Here is a 15,993-nt window from a genome sequence, read left to right as displayed (position 1 = left end):
ACTTGTTCCACAGCTCATATCACAAGTCACAAAGCACCCATGTGCTGTTGAACAGATTTCAGATTTCATATAAAATATTGAACCCCACAGTTAGCATGTGTTAGCGGCTGGGGCTTGGAGCATACACATCATCAGAAGAGCACTGCATCTGAGGTGCAGTTTAAAGATCGGATTAACTGTCTTTTTAACATTCCCCTCCCTTGTCCTGACCTACTAGCACCAAAGCAGTAATGCCCAAGGATTCCAAGAGCAAAGTGGTGGGGCATGACAAACCGTCTCTCTTTCAAGTGTCTGCAGTCGCCACATTTGCTATTTTATTTGGGCTTTCTTAAAATGCTCTTCAATGAACTGAATTATTTTCAGTTGTAAATTTAAGATGGAAAAATGCAGTATTAGGCATATCTGGCTCTCCATCCCTCAGGTAATATCCATATGCACATTCCTTCCCCTTGCCAATCTCTGTTTGCTCATGACTGCTGGATTTTAAGCAAAGGACCTTGCATATGGTAGCAGCACTCCACTGGTCACAATTCAAGGCAGCTGTAGATTTCTAAATGAAATACAATATGGAAGCTCTTAAAACAAACAGACTCTTGGACTTGTAAGTACAGAAGTGTTTGAGATTCACTAACTATACACAACAACTCGTTCTCTGTGCTTCAGAAGCTCACTGGAGGAAGCAGGGCTTGTCATTTAGTACAGTAATTATAATGACTCATTATTATGATTATTAATTATAATCATATAATCATGGTAATGTTTAATAATTACAGTCATTACTATTTATATTAGAACAGATCCTAGAGGCCCCAGTCGGAATAGTGGGCTACATTGTGCCTCATACAGGTAAGGGTGGACAGTTAGGGGTACTCTAATGATATGGAGACTGCAGTCAAGGACCCAAATCCTTCAGATCTGAGCACAGCAGTTGCTTAATGCAATATGCATAATCCAGTTTTGTTCAGTGCCATGCAGAGTGTGAATGGAGATGTGCAGTTCTGTCAGGAATGGGGCATCAAAATGCATAAGATACCCTGGGGAATGACAATGGGGATGATGACAAGGGAAACAAGCTGCTAGTGACAGCTTAGAGAAGCTACCTGTGGCTGTAACGTTTGCAAAAATAGTGGCTGCTTCTATGCATCTCTTGGTTCTCCACTTTGTGACAACCCCGTACTTTGGTGATAAGGAGTATTGTGACAAGCACAGCCTATCTTCAGAAGGACTTTCCAGCTCATCAGGCTGTTCTTGCCCAGCCAAGTCGTGTAGATGTACTTCTCTACATGTTTTCTGATTTAGTGTTGCCTAAGACTGTCTTGACTTGTACTTAACCCCTTCTCCCCTCCCTTCTACAGCAGACACACACACACACACACACACACATACATATACACACACACACACGATCTGCATGGTTTGAACTTGGGACTCTTAGATTTAAAAATACCAGCCTCAAATGCTCAAATGGGCCATGTCCATTATACCACGTCATACCATAACTTCTACCAAGGGACAACTGTTTATCTTGTCTTCTCAGGAACTGCTTGCAGTAATTGCTGTCTGTTATCTTCTCTCATCAACCCTCTGCAGCACCCTTTATTCACCTTTGGGGTTTATTCCCTGCAGCAGTTTAACACACTGCATGTTGATGCAATAGTCTAATATTGCATGCTGAGAGGCCTCCTGGAGCCCAGGTGCTACCAAAGTTACTGGGCCTGGTCATGAGTGTAAAGTGTGTGTAAATCATTGCAAATTAGTCCCTTGGTGTTTTTTTCTGCCTATATGTAAATTGCCACTTTCTTGCCATCTCCTTGTATGTGTTTAGCATTCAAGATGCAAAAGGTAGGAATCTCTACATCCAGTGCTGTAATTTCTCTGTTCTTTTACAACCTACTCCTAAATTTCTTGGTTAACTAATAAAAGATGACGGGATTATTCTATTTAGAGACCACAGAACAGGTTCAACTACTGAGTTGTGTGCCAGTCTAATTTAACTAGCTTACATGTTCTTATACTAGATCAAGTGATACAAATAAGAAATGAGGCCTGATTTTTTTTCAAAGTTTTTTAAATGTGTAACAGTCCATTATTTAGAAAACTGTGAAATATCAAAAACAGTAATGCTTTATATCACTTTCCCTCCCCCAAAACAGGAAGAAACACAGGTCATAATAGGCTTATCCTGTTATTATCAAACCCTGAAAAGATGTTGGCATATTGTGCAGGCATATCTGCTGCAAACTTCATTAGATAACTTAGTGAAAGGGTATTTGGTATGTGCTCCATGATATGATGCAGAAAAAGCATAGCAGCCCTGGAGGTACTTTGGTTATTTCAATAACAAAAGAAAAGATATTGACTGATGCTCAGGTACAGACATCATTGTTTCAACAGGACAGTGTTGCTGTTTAACAAACAATTACTTGGTGCAATGTGATTCTTCTAGGGATTATGTTGTTATTATTAAAAAGTTTTACATCCCTAGGAATTCTCACATAAAAACTTCCACAAAAAGAAAGTTTGAAGCTGGAAAATGAAGCTTGGAAATGACAAAGTTAAAGCTTTCTTATGATCCAGTCCCTGAGTACGTGATCATATATGTATGCTGAACAGGGAACAAGGCGGAACTGGATAGTCCAAGTGAATGAGTTATGGCGGAGCCTTGTCTGATTCACTACAAAGGTTAGATGGTATGCACTCTATGAGACATGTGGCTGCACAGCAAACAATGAGCATAAAAATAAAAATTGAACAGCTGCCTCATATGCTAAGAGCGTCCATCTTGTACATTGAGCAAGCCTGGGTTCCTGAAAAAAAAAAAGTGTCTGATCCTATTAGCTATATTTATACACACCATGCGGATGCATCAATATTGGATGCTTTATAAGGCTGGGATATGTCCTGCACTCCAGACAGATATAAGAATAAAAGACATCTTAGATAATATTGCATTTTTGGCAACATGTGTTGGCTCAAAGGAATTGTAAAGGAAGTAAATTAAATACTACTAAGAATGTATATATTTATAGCACTTTTCATATAAGGATCCCAAAACACCTCTCAAAAAATTAAGCCTCATAACATTGCTGTGATCTAAGTAACAAGCATCACTTTTTTCTAATGTGTGAAGTGAATCATAAAAAGAGTAGGTAGTTTTCCCAGGCTATCATAAACAAGAATGCCTGAATTTTAGGCTCCCACTTTAACACTTAGACAAACTGTCTTCTTTGAAAACATCCAGAGAAGCTATTGATTTTCATGCTTTCTTGCAGTTCTCCAATAATCCAGCAAGCTGCTCAGGCACATGCTTAACTTAAGGCCATTGATTGCTGGCCTGTGTTTCAGAAAAACATTGTGGAGAGCAGTACATGTAGTTTTAGAGAAAAAGCGTGTTTATAAGAGCACTGGTCATTTTACCAACTGTGCCTAGAATTTCCTGGACGTTATGAATGTTCAGCTGAATCCCCAGTGTCAGATCATATTAAAATACTGTCCTCAAAAAGGAACATTCCAAATTTCCATGATCTTTGCCAGTTTCCAATGATTTGACATTTATTTGAGCTATTGTGCAAAGTTTTCTGTTGAGTCAGATCATTCAGGACTAGCTGTTGGGACCACAGAGTGTCAGCAGAACATTATTCATCTGCTGGTAAGTAGCAGCACAGTTTATTGGATAGGTAGTGCTCCTTCACACAGAGATAGGCACCAGGAAATCCACTCTATAGTCAAAATAGGAACTAAGCATTCTGTTGCCCCTTTGATCTGAGCAACTGGTCTGTATCTGGTCACTTGCTGGATTTCCTTTAGGAGGAGAAATGACACTAGTATCTTCCTGGGGGGCAGAAGAGGGAGGAAGAAGAAACTACAGTTGAACAAAACTTCCCTGACTGCACAGTAAGACCAGGTCTTTGAACCCACATATGCTTTATGTGAATAGAGTTCTCCCATAAGGGCAAAGCAAAAAAACTTTTTGTGAACTATTCTCAAAAGTTAGTGTGCACGGAGCTCTAATTAGCTTTTACCTCTGTAGATAGGACATCCTGGCTTCAAGATAGAAGTGAAGTTGACTTAATTGCTTAGATCTTAAGCTATGCAAGGCAAAGAGCCTCTGTACTGTGTGCTTGTGTAGTCCTAGCAGCACTGGAACCAGACTGAAGCTCCTCAGCAAGACCTCAATGCAAATAATGAATGCAGCTACATAAGAGGACATGGAATGACTCATTCTAAACCACAAGATGTTTGGACTGCAAATAAAGAAAGATATGTGGAATATAATCTGCTGTTGAGTTTTAACACAATTCCTGTTAACTTTGAGCTGCACACACAGAGAACAATAGCAGGCTATAGATTTTGTTTCTGTCCCTGACATTTCACTAAGCGCTGCAAGCCTAAAACATTTTGAAGGTTATATGCAATGTCCTGTGGAATGAACGTCAAATGTCGACTCTTACACTCTTGCAAGATCTGAGCAATAATAAGACAACTCTATAGACTGAGGCAAGTTTATTATTACAAATACCTTATTAAATCTAAATGGTAATGGCATTCCAATTAGCTCATTGTTAGGAATCTTTCATGTTTGACTTTCATTTAGACTGATTACGGGAATAATACAGACCCTGTATAAGTAATTGGCACAAAATAAAAGCATTTGAGCTGCAAAAACCCTCCTAGAGGCTGCACTCTTAAAAAAAATATATATAAATAAAAGCTTCCTATCTTTCCCAGCTCATGAGCTCTCTCTGTTCACCATAATAATGAGACAACCCATTGAGTCTCCTGTGGGCCTGGTGGTATCGGAGTTCCCTTTTTACCTACCTTTCTCTTCTCCGTAGCTGTAGGGGGCCTCCTTTTCTTTTACTCTGCACTCTTCTATTCTCTACTCCCATCATCGCAAGCCTTGGCACTGTTTTATTGATCCTTCTCAACTGCGGATTCTCTCACACCCAGATCACAAGCTAGCCTCTGTCTCTCTCCCACACCCTCCTCCTCCTCCTCCTCCTCCTCCTCCATGGCTGTTAAGCCATGATAGTCTCTCCGGCAATCAGACGAGCAGCTGGGAACATGACTTTCAGTGTGCTGGCTCCCTGTTCCCTGCAGATAAAAGGTGTTTTCTTTTGCGTCAGAGCCTCCATGAGTCTGACAGAGGCTAATGGGTGACTCCTCACAGCAGGCTCCTGCTTGCTTCCTTCAGAGAGGGGTTAGGGGAAAGGATTCTTCCAATACATTGCTACAGCCCAGGCCAGAGATTTTCCTTTCCTCCTCTGGTGGAAGGAGGCCCACGACAGGGTGCAGCACTGTGGGGTACCCCTCAGCCATGGGGAGGCCTGAAGCACAGTCCTTTGAGAGCTCAGCCAGGCAGACAAGCCCTATTTTCTACCTCAAGGCTAAGTTCCAGTCAGACAAGGGTGCACCAAGCCCAGAGGGCCTAGCTAACAACTGAGGAGGAAGGTTCAGGAAAAGGCATCCCAAACCATGGCCTAGAGCTCTAGTTCATTAGCTTAAGAGAAGGAGCAGCGCACGATATTTGGTGAAAAGTGAGAAGGCCACAAGCCTTCGTCTCTGCCAGACTTCTCTTCCTCTTTCCCTGATTAATCTAGTGCCAGTTCTGCCCTATTTCTGGGCACAGAAGCAATATGTAAAATGCGCAATGTGTGAACACTTTCCTGCTCTTTGGTTTGGGTATGCGCCTCAGCCACACACTACTTTGCACTGGAGCAAGACACAAGCCTGCACCCTCTGCCTCTTCCCACCCCATGCTGAGTGGGAAGGAAACCCGGCAGGTGGGCTTGCTGGATCCAAGACATATTCCAGCCACTTCCCTGAGAGGGAGATCAAGCTGGGAGCAGTGCTCTGGAACACAGCTTCCTGGCAGGGTAGACACAGCACGTGTTAACCGTATGACAGCGAGCCAGGAAAGGTCTCTCTGCTGTGGGAAAGGGAAGGGCCAGTGGTTCCTATTTAGGAACTTTTTGGCTTCTGCAGGGATCTGGCTCTGTAGGGTGAGCCAGAAGCTGTGTGTGAGCCGCAGCAGCAGGACCTTGGGAAAAGCTGGGGAAGTAGCTGGCAACAACAGGCAACCATAGAATAACAGGCAACTGAAAGCTGGGCCTGAACAGCCTAAAAGCTGGGACAAGTTCTGTTCTGCTGCTCTTAGAGGAGCATGGTGGTACCTGCAGCATGAAGGTGCTGGACTAATCAAGCAGTGGATCAGGGGCCCAGAAAGGCTGTGAAATCCCCATCCTTGGAGGTTTTCAAGATGCAGCTGAACAAAGCCCTGAGCAACCTGCTTTGAATTCAGTGTTGACCCTGCTTTGAGCAGGAGGTTAAACTAGACACCTCCTGAGGTCCCTTTCAACCTGAAAGATTCTGGGACTGGATGGCTTAACATGGGCTGGGAATGGTTATTTTGCTCTCTCAATTTGTGAAAGCATCTTTTACTTCTGGCAGCGTTGTCTGAAGAGTCTCGTCCATTACTGGAGCAGCGCAGTGCTTAAGGAAACCTGCCTATGCTGGAGAGTACTGTCTTTGCAAGGCCTGCATTCCACCTGCTCACCAGACAACCAGTTTGCAACCCTGTAGATGAGCTTGGTAATCCTTTGCATTTGGTACTACAGTACGTCTGTAGAGTCAGTGATCATCAGCTGACTGGCTGCATACCTTCCTTCCTTTTTCTTGTCTGTTAGGGAATCATGACTCTCCTGATGGAATCGGTGGAAAGATTTCCATGAATTTCCACAGGAGGCTCAGGATTTTTAAGCCTCCCTGGGCAATGATGCTTAGTGGAATCTCTGTGTTGGGTGGACCATGATCTGATACAAAAATCAGTAGTGTTTTATTAAGTAACATTTGATCCACCATAACCTGATATCACACTCTTACTAGGAATTAGAAGTCTTTTTTTTTTTTAATGCAAATAATGAAGTAACTGGCTCAAAAAGCCAGTTTATCATCATTTCACCTGTGCCAACAAGTATATAGGCACATGCTTAACTAAAGCACAGAGCTAAGCATGTGTTTAATTGCTTTTCTGGACTTTCTGGAACAGAAATTGAAAATTGCTCCATAGCTGAAGTATATAAACAGACCTGTACAAGAGAAGTCTGTATTGTGTGAATGAGAAATATTCCCATGGATGGCTAAGTTTTAAATTAACTCCAATTTTTATGGGACTCTTTGAACCAGAAACCACTACAGAACTTTTAATACTGAGCTGGCAATAATTTAGGCATTGCTGTATTGTCAGGCATATATATCCTGCCTTTGTATTTGTAACTGTTTTATATTTACTTGTCTCATTAAAATAACCAAGAATTCACTTTTGTGTATGTTTGAGTCATTCTGATGAGGTATGTACAGATAAGAGCCTTGCTATCTGTCTGCAGTAATAAAGATGAAAAATCTGCTGACATCCTGAACAAGCTGAAAACTAGGGCATTTAACTAAGTTCATTTTAACGCTTAAAATCTCTGTGTTGTCATTGTAAATTAGGAACTTCAGGTGAAATCTTGAATGTGTTGAAGTCATCTGCTTCAATGGATCTGGAGGAGGTAACTAACTTTTAACTACAAAATTCTTCTGAATAACCCTACTTACGCTTCTGTCTATAAGATTAACCAGAAAGGAAATTACGCAGGCTAAATTCACTCTGTTTAAAAACCATAAGCCTTACAAATTATATTTACATTTAATTAAAAAGTAGACACATTAGCCATTTTTTTCTACATTTTTTTCTTATTCTGCACTGGTCCAATTTTTTTCTACAAAGTGTTTAATGATAATCTTTTTATAAATGATAAGATATTTAGATAGGGTTGCCTTTAACCCCAAGGCTTGATTTGCAAGCTTAATAAGTTTCCAAACATATTATTAAGAAGTGCAGACAAAAAAAAAAAGGGGGGGGGGAGAGAGAACAAAGAATCAAGGTGCATTTTGATATCAGATTAATATTACTCAGGAATGATAGTGTTCCATGCTAAGAGATAGATGAATTCCCTTTGTCACCCTTGAGAACTACCATTCTTATCTGTTTCAGAACTAGATCAACTCCTTATCTCAGCCGTATGTGAATACTACAGTCTTTGTCAAAGAATATATGCTCTGTCAACATCCTAAAAGTTATTGCCAGAAAGACTAGTGATCCTGGTATCTGGATAAGCCACCTCAGAGGGAGTAAAATTTGGGTTGTGATTTTGTTGTTTATTTCATGCCCTCTGCTAAGAAGTGTATTTAATTGTAGGGAAAAATAGTTCGAGACAGTTTTACGTCGAATTTGCAGAGCCAACCTGAATTTCAAGCACTGGTCAGCTACCAAGAGAACACTGTCCTCTCCAAATACCAGTATTGACCCATGGCTGCATGGAACAAATCCCAAGCAGAGCTTTTGAGATTAGGAACAAAACTTTGCTCAATGGTGAAAGCAGACCACCAGGACAGCACTGTCCCTAAGCTCTGTGTTGCTAAATGAGCACCATCTGAACCAAATTAAGCCTTTTTGAGATCAAGGTAATAAAGTGCAGAGGCCATAAATGCGTTGCTCATAACAATCAAGTTAAAATGAGAAAGATGAGATAATCAGGCCAGAGGGAGGTGAAATAGGGAGTTCTAAGTGATTATAGTTATTTGGAAATCCAGAGGAGGGAGGATCCCTATGTTTGAAAACATCTCCACACCTTGAATTTGTGGAGGATGAGGTTTTGGTGGTGACTAGTTCTTTGATGTCTTTTCCTTTCCCCACCTTTATCTAAGCTCCACTTTAGCCTCAACCAGCAACTTGCTCCCAGGTGAGGTTAATTCCTAGATGCTGTGGGGAGCTATCAGCTAGCTCATTAAAACACTGTTTAATTAGTAATGATACTACATTTTCACAACAGAAGCATGTATGCAAAGAGCTGGAGTTATGAATTACAGTAATAGAGGATAATCTACAGAGAGACAACAAGAAGATATATTAATGTGGTGCCCAGACATGCCCATGTTTTGTGCTTAAAGCTGTCCAAGTGATGAGTGTATATGTGGGATATTTGACTAAAGGCTCGCATAGCAGAAAACAAAATAAAGCAAATAGAAGAGGGGAGAGAAAGGTGAAGAGGAAGACTTTAATTCCCTAGACCAGTACCTCACCTGCAAATTCAGAGATCACTAATCTTCCATTGGAGGGGCAGCTGCACTGGGCAAAGATTAGACAAGAGGTTTTCCTGTGTGGTGTGATGAAACAGCACAGAGAAATACATATTATATTCGTCTTATAGGTCAGCGCTACTAAACCAGGAGCACGTACTGGTACCCTGCAACAACATAGTTAAGAATACATAGTTCCCAAATCCAAGTAATTTATTATAAAGTCAATTTTAATTCCATTTTTCTAGGTCCAATCCTACTTTCAAAAATGGAATTACCTGAGCATTAAGATAAGTATTGTTTGCTCCTGTACACCCTTTTTTTTTGTAGGCAGCTTAGAGAAACATGTACAGTAATAATCTCAGCCTCTCCCCTGCCCCTTTAACTTTCACTTGACAGAACAGAACAGTTCAGAATAAAGAGCTAGCAGGAAAAAACAAAACTGAACAGTCTATATATGAAAAAAACTCTAGATAGTCTGAGCGGTTTGGGGTCTGAGGCTGAAGTTTCTCAGTGACAAAAGGAGCTGGAGGGCATGACAGGATCATCAGATCTTTCTTTGCATGAATTACAGCAAAGCCAGAGATTTGTGGTGAAGATTTGACCTTAGCAGAATAAGTTAGGATGGCCTTAGCTGTTAATAAACCAAGCACTAATTAAACTACCATTGGCCAGGAAAATCAACATATTTTATGAGCAGCATTTTAACAGAATATTTCTTCGATAATAAAACATTCTGATGAGTGTTTCTCAGATTTCTGCCATTTTCTCAGACATTCTCATTGTCCAACATTTCAGACATTACATTATTGCATGCTAGAAATTCTTACTGCTTTGTTCCCCAAAGCCCTGAAAAATTAACACCTTTTCCCCTCTTCTCATTTACAGTATGAAGGTTCATGTATACGTGTCTAAGTTTTCCACTGCAAGTTATGCAGTTGGCACTTTTTGTATCCTATTTCCAGCTGGAAAGAGTGATTTTGTCCAAGATCTTCAAAGGGGAGTGAGCTACTTGAATACCTTTAGGAATCCAGTCCAACAGGCTCATGAAAAGTTCAGCAAAGGAAGAAGAGGCACATACTAGGTATGCATACCAGTCACTGGGGTGATGGAGGACTTCCCGTGGCATTGCCACAGTATTAACGTCAGTGGTAAGTAAATACAATTGTATAAGTCACAACTTGTAAGACCCAGACCTTCAAAGGTACCTAACTCTATTGGCCTAGATGCTTGGAGGAGTACAGGCATACAGTGTCCATTGATTGCAAAGGGGTTAAGCTCCTTGATACCCCTGTGGATTTGAGGACTGAGCAAAGATCTTGGACTCCAAGCTCTACAGAACAGATTGAGGACTTTTGGACAGCCCAGAAGAGAGGAACAAGGAGAGGTACAGAGTACCTCATCAAGTACAAATAACCAAGCGGCGCTTGGCTTGACAAGCCATGGTCCTAGTATGTGGCTCATTGAAGTCAGTGAAAAGATCCATCATGATTTCAGTAAGCTTTTCTTTTCAGCTGACCAGGCTGGAATGCTGCCTGTCTCATGCCTCTTGCTAGGGTGAATGAAAAGCAGTCCAGAGATGCTAAAGCAATTCATCCTTTGATTTAAACAGGGTTTGTCCAGGGCCCAGGCTAGCCCAGTGTGAGCTCCTGATTGCAGCAATGGTTGCAAGTAACTTAGCCTGTGTCAAAGTGCAGATGACATCTCCATTTGCCATGTGCAAACCCTGAAACGATAAAGATGTTATTAGATAGTCCACATCTGATGCAAACCACGCTTGCCAAGACCAGGCCCTGGAGAATTTGACATGACTTATCAAGATTAATCTATTAGTACTTATTCTTTTTACCATTTAATATTATTTTCAAAATTGTGAGTGAGGGGGTTGAGCCTGCAGGTAACCTGCAGGCCAATTAAATTTCAAGAGAAACAAACTTCTGAACTTCTAGTGCTATTTATCTTCTTTGCTTTCAATGGAGTATTCCTGTTGGGCTGAGCGATATGTGGAGTTAGGGTGACAGCCTGTGGCAAAACAGAAGAATTTCAATATCTTAATCCTTTTGATTTCCACTTTCTTTTGATCTTGTCTCTGCTTTCTGCTTGTCAGGCCACACAAAGGTGGTAAAGTTTGGGTTAGACTTTCCTGGGCTGACACCATCAGTCCCAGCTTCAAGGATGGAAAATTGCCACCCTTTCTCCCTCTTTCTCCCAACCCCTCTTCATTATTGGTGTCTTCAGGCACTGCATTAAATAGTAACCTATCTGGCAAGAGGTTACAGCTCCTGGGTGCAGAACCTGAAGGAAATAATCTTGTGTGCATCTTCAAAAGTGTCACTCTAGTGGGACTGCAAGTTGGTTCTCTTCGACTCCAAAAAAGAAGAGCAATGGAGCAGCCTAAACTCTCAATGTTGCATTTTTGCACGTTTTGCTGCTGGCCTGTCCCTCCTTCCATGACATAGGATGTTAGAGACACTTCATGTTGCGGTCTTGTTGCATTCCTTAGAGCAAAAATCAGCTATCTCAAGAGCAAGGCAGCAGTCTTTGAAGCTCTAATAGTACGTTAGTCATTTTTTTATCCCCCAAAATGTTTATTCTGTGTTGGGCTTTTCTTCTGCTGCTGCTGCTTCTTCCTCTTGAGCAGCAGAGTTAAAAAAAAATCTATATTCTTTCTATACTCTGCCCAAATTAATCAAATAAATTTTCTTTAAAGCAACACTAAATGAGTCACAGATGGTTTTGCCCTTTTACAGGTTACAGAAATCACCCATTACAGTTCTTTTAATTTATCAGTGAGGGAAAATAAGATGGCCTCTTGCTCCCTTTGCAATAGTAATCAGAAACAGTCTATTTGGAATTTAATTTACCCCAAATATGTATTGATAGCTGCAATGAGGAATATGTGACCTCTTTGGGAGTCACCAGTGGATGGAAGGTGGATAGTTTTTATAAAACCACCTTTAATAAAAAAGAGTGTTATATTGAGTATGTTTGGTGCTATATTTAAGCATATGGTTTCCATATCAGGAACTAAGATGGCAAACACATGCTTTACCTTCTGACTAACCTTTCTAATACTCATCACTCCTTGCAAAAAGAAAGCTGCGAGGGATATTTTATTTTATTTTATTTTATTTTATTTTATTTAACTCCGATTATATGGAAGAGCTGAAGAAATTTCACAAGGAATGTAAAGCGTGTGCCCCGCTTGCTTATTTTTCTGCTCATACAAAGACAGGAGGAGATGAAGCTTGTCTCTGGGCTTACACCGGCTCTCCTGACTCCTCCACCCTCTCGGCGGGATCCGTCCGAAGGGCACAAAGCCGCGACTGACAAAAAGAAGGGAAGATGTACAGCCACTCCACGGCCCCGAGCAGGGAGCAGGTCCCGGGCGAGTGAGCTGGGCTCCCCGGGGGAGGCCAGGGGCAGTTCCCAAGCCCGGATCCCTGCGCCTCTCCGCTGCCTCGCTCCGCTACCCTCCCGGGCCTGTTTTGCCTTTGCAAAACACCGCCTTGGAAAGGAAAATCCTCCCCAGGTCTCCCTGGCCCTTTCCGGGGGCGGCAGGGCGAGGGGCTCCTGGTCTGCCTCCGCAGGTGCCACCGCTGCAAACCCAGCCCGAAGTCACGGAGGCAAGGGCAGAGGGAGCGCGGCGCTGGCTCCCGACACCCTCCCGAGAGCGGCTGCCTTGCTCCGCCAGTGTTAAATCTAGTGGTCCCCTCGCTTTTTCGTCACTTGCCTAATCCTGTGCCCTTCTTTTCATGTGTTTAATTGCTAACATCTGCTTTCGGAGGCCGAGCCGTGCGGAGTTTGCAAACGCAGGCTCTGTGCAGAACAATGGCAACAGCTGTTTCATTTAGCCTAGGGCCAGCACTTCCTGTTCAGTCTACATCTGCCCTTCTGTGTCCAATTTATGTTCCTGCGTTTTTTTTCTGTGACCCCGCCATACGTTGAGGAGGGATTTGGAGGCTCGCACTCCAGCGCATGTTTCTGGCACAGCCAGCCTCGGCCGCCCGCCCCGGCGGGGGAGGCGCAGTCCCGGCTCGCTGTGCCCCGCGGGGCAGGGACGGGGCGCCCCGGCGGGACCCTCTGCCAGCCCCGGGCTCCACGGAGCGGAGGGGCAGGGCAGGGAAGGGAAGGGAGGGGGAAATGCCCTGCCTTTTCTAACAAAAACAATAACAAAAGGGGAAAAAAAGACGTATAAACCGCTTTTGTGATGCGAAGCAGAAGGCGAAGGGGCTGGGGTACCGCTGCCGTGCAGGCCGGCGGCAGATGCCCCCGTTGGGTGCGGGCCAGCCCCGCGGCGCCCCACGAGGGAACCGGCCGGGAGCGGGCTGCGGGGGTAAACACGGGATCGGGCGGCGGAGGTCCGATCCGGGCTGGCTGGGAAGGCAGAACCCGCTCCTCCCTCCTCGCTGGAGCCTGCCCCGCTCTACACCCCGCCGGGGCGGCCCCGAGCCCCGCGGCCCCGAGCCCGGGCTCCACGCGTGGAGGGCGCGACGGGACCGGCCGCAGCTCCGTGGGAGCTCCGGCGGAGCGCTCCTGGTTTCAACCTCCTGTATATTTTTTCTCGTCTCTAATGGCCGTTGCAGTCCCGCAGGCCGCTCTAGCTTTTATATCCCCGAGACAGTTTCCTCTGGTGCATTCACATACGTCCCAACTCGGGATATTCTTGTCTATCAGGGATTTTCAGAGGGAGCGAGTTATTTTTACACGAAAAACTTCCTTTCGTTGCCTCGGGTTTATGAAGACTGAGCTCGGGGACCCACCGGGGTCGGGGTGAGAGGGTGCTTCCCCTCTGGCCCGAAGAGACCAGGTCTGAACACAACACACAGGCGGGCCTCCGCGCCGCCGCTGTCGTGGAGGGGGCACTTTCCGCGGGCGGGGGTCTTCTGTGAGCGCTGCCGGGGCCGCCCCGGCCTGGACGGGAAGAGGAAAAGGATAAGGAAAACGGAAAAAGGAAAAGAGGAAAGAACAAGGGAAAAAAAACAGAAAAGAAGGAGAAGAAAAGCCAGTGGAGCCCCAGGCTTTCACACGACGTTGTGTGGGGGGCGAGCCGGGAGGAGGCGAGCGACGAGCCCTTGCGGTGCCGGGCAGAGCCGCGGGCGGGGACGGAGGGCAGGCGGCGGGGCCCGGCGCGGCTCCGCGGGGCGCGGGCGGGCTGCCCGCGACGGCGGCCTGGGCCGGGGCCCGGCTCGCTCCGCAGCGGCGGAGGGAGCGGGCAGCGCTTTCCCGGGCGGGGAGGCGGGCGGCGCCGCGGGGCGCGTCCGCGGCAGCGCTGCGCGTCCCTCTCGTACGCGGGGTCCCCCGAGGCGCACCGCGGCCCCTTGTTTATGCTCCCCGGACTTTGATTTTCTACCGATCTCGGCTTTCTCCAGACTGCGCTGCCTCGCAGCTCATCTTCCGAGCCTGACTCGGGCTCTGCTCCCACAATGTGTGCCCCCGGCGGGGTCCCGGGAGCGACCGCGGTGCGTGGGTAAAAGCGACGCTTAAAAGCGTCTCGGTTGAAAACTTCTCCACTTGGCTAGGGGCAAAGTCATCACTCTCCCCTTCTCCAGCGCGGGGCACAAGCCTTCCTTATACTCCGCCTGCGACCCGTGAAAAGGCCGGGAGCAGCCCCGCACGGGAAAGCACGGTCCCGGCTGAGATGGACGGCCTTGCGGGGGAGCCCTTGAACCCCCGCTCCCCGATCCCCTGGCTCTTGATCCCCCAACTCCCAGGCCCCCAAATGGCCTCCGCCTGGGCGAGGGGAGGCGAATGGGCTCAGCCTTTCCGGGGGAAAGGGGAGCTGGTTTCAGGGTAGACCCCGCAAGTGTTTGCGGCCGGGACTGGGCAACAACTGTTAGGCTTTGGATTTGTTTAAAGCTGCGAAGTTGATGGGGATGTTTCTTTTGAGTCAAGTACAGACCCAGGGTGTGCCGGGTCAGCGCTTCATACTTCACCTTTTAACACGAATTCTTCCCTTGCTCCTCTCTTTTTTTTTTTCCCCTGAGAAAACGGCTGCATTCTTTCCCGAGTTAATTGTATCTTTCTGGGCTGGATAAGGCATATCTTATTAGAGGGGGAGAGAGGTTGAACCTGAACTTCAAGGAGCCTTCCCCATGCTACAGAAGAGAGATCCCTAATCAGCACAGTATATATGTTGTATAATTGCTCTTTGGCATTTCCCCCTCTTTCCTTGCTAATTAAAGTGAAAGAAAACTGTGGCGAAATGTTTCAGTGTGTTTTTATAGGATAAGAAAAAATAAAGCCCCCTTTTGTTTATAAATACAGGGTATTTCAATGGTCCGGAGAATCAGCTGTTTTCACAGGCACATTGCTGAAATTTATTATTATTATTTTTTCCTAGTAACACATTGAGCACCTCTGCAATTAGAAATCAGTTTAGCACTGGTGCAAAAGGGCACAAATTGGGTGAGGTTAACCTGTTGCTAACCAGTCCTGGGGGCCTGCAGTCTGGAGAGCTGCCAGTCCATGACAGGTGAGGCTGTATGCCTGGAAGGGAGCACAAAAAGGCTGTGCCTCTTCCTGCAGTATGCAAGAGTCTCAAACCAATACATTTAAGAGTAAAGTATACACTTTCACACAACAAAATCTTGTTTTTCTTTCAAGAGCTCCTCTTTACCAAAAAGACAAAAGCAATAACAAAGTTATTAAAGCGAAAACAGTGGCATGGTTTTGTAGCTACTGCTAATTATTTCAAGTACTTTAGAGACTGTAAAAGGAGTTTTTATTGTTCTGTTTGAAGGGTTGTTCCCTCTTCCCTTCAGGTTTGTGCTTTAAAGGCCGAGCAGTTCATACATACAGCCCCCCACAGCCCCTTCCTGGGATCCAAGCACGGAGATGGCCCAGGTTATTCTCCTCCCCGCCGCCTGAATG

The sequence above is a fragment of the Apteryx mantelli genome, chromosome 7 (genome assembly GCF_036417845.1).
Source record: "Apteryx mantelli isolate bAptMan1 chromosome 7, bAptMan1.hap1, whole genome shotgun sequence".
Lineage (NCBI taxonomy): Eukaryota > Metazoa > Chordata > Aves > Apterygiformes > Apterygidae > Apteryx > Apteryx mantelli.
This window is presented reverse-complemented; position numbering follows the sequence as displayed.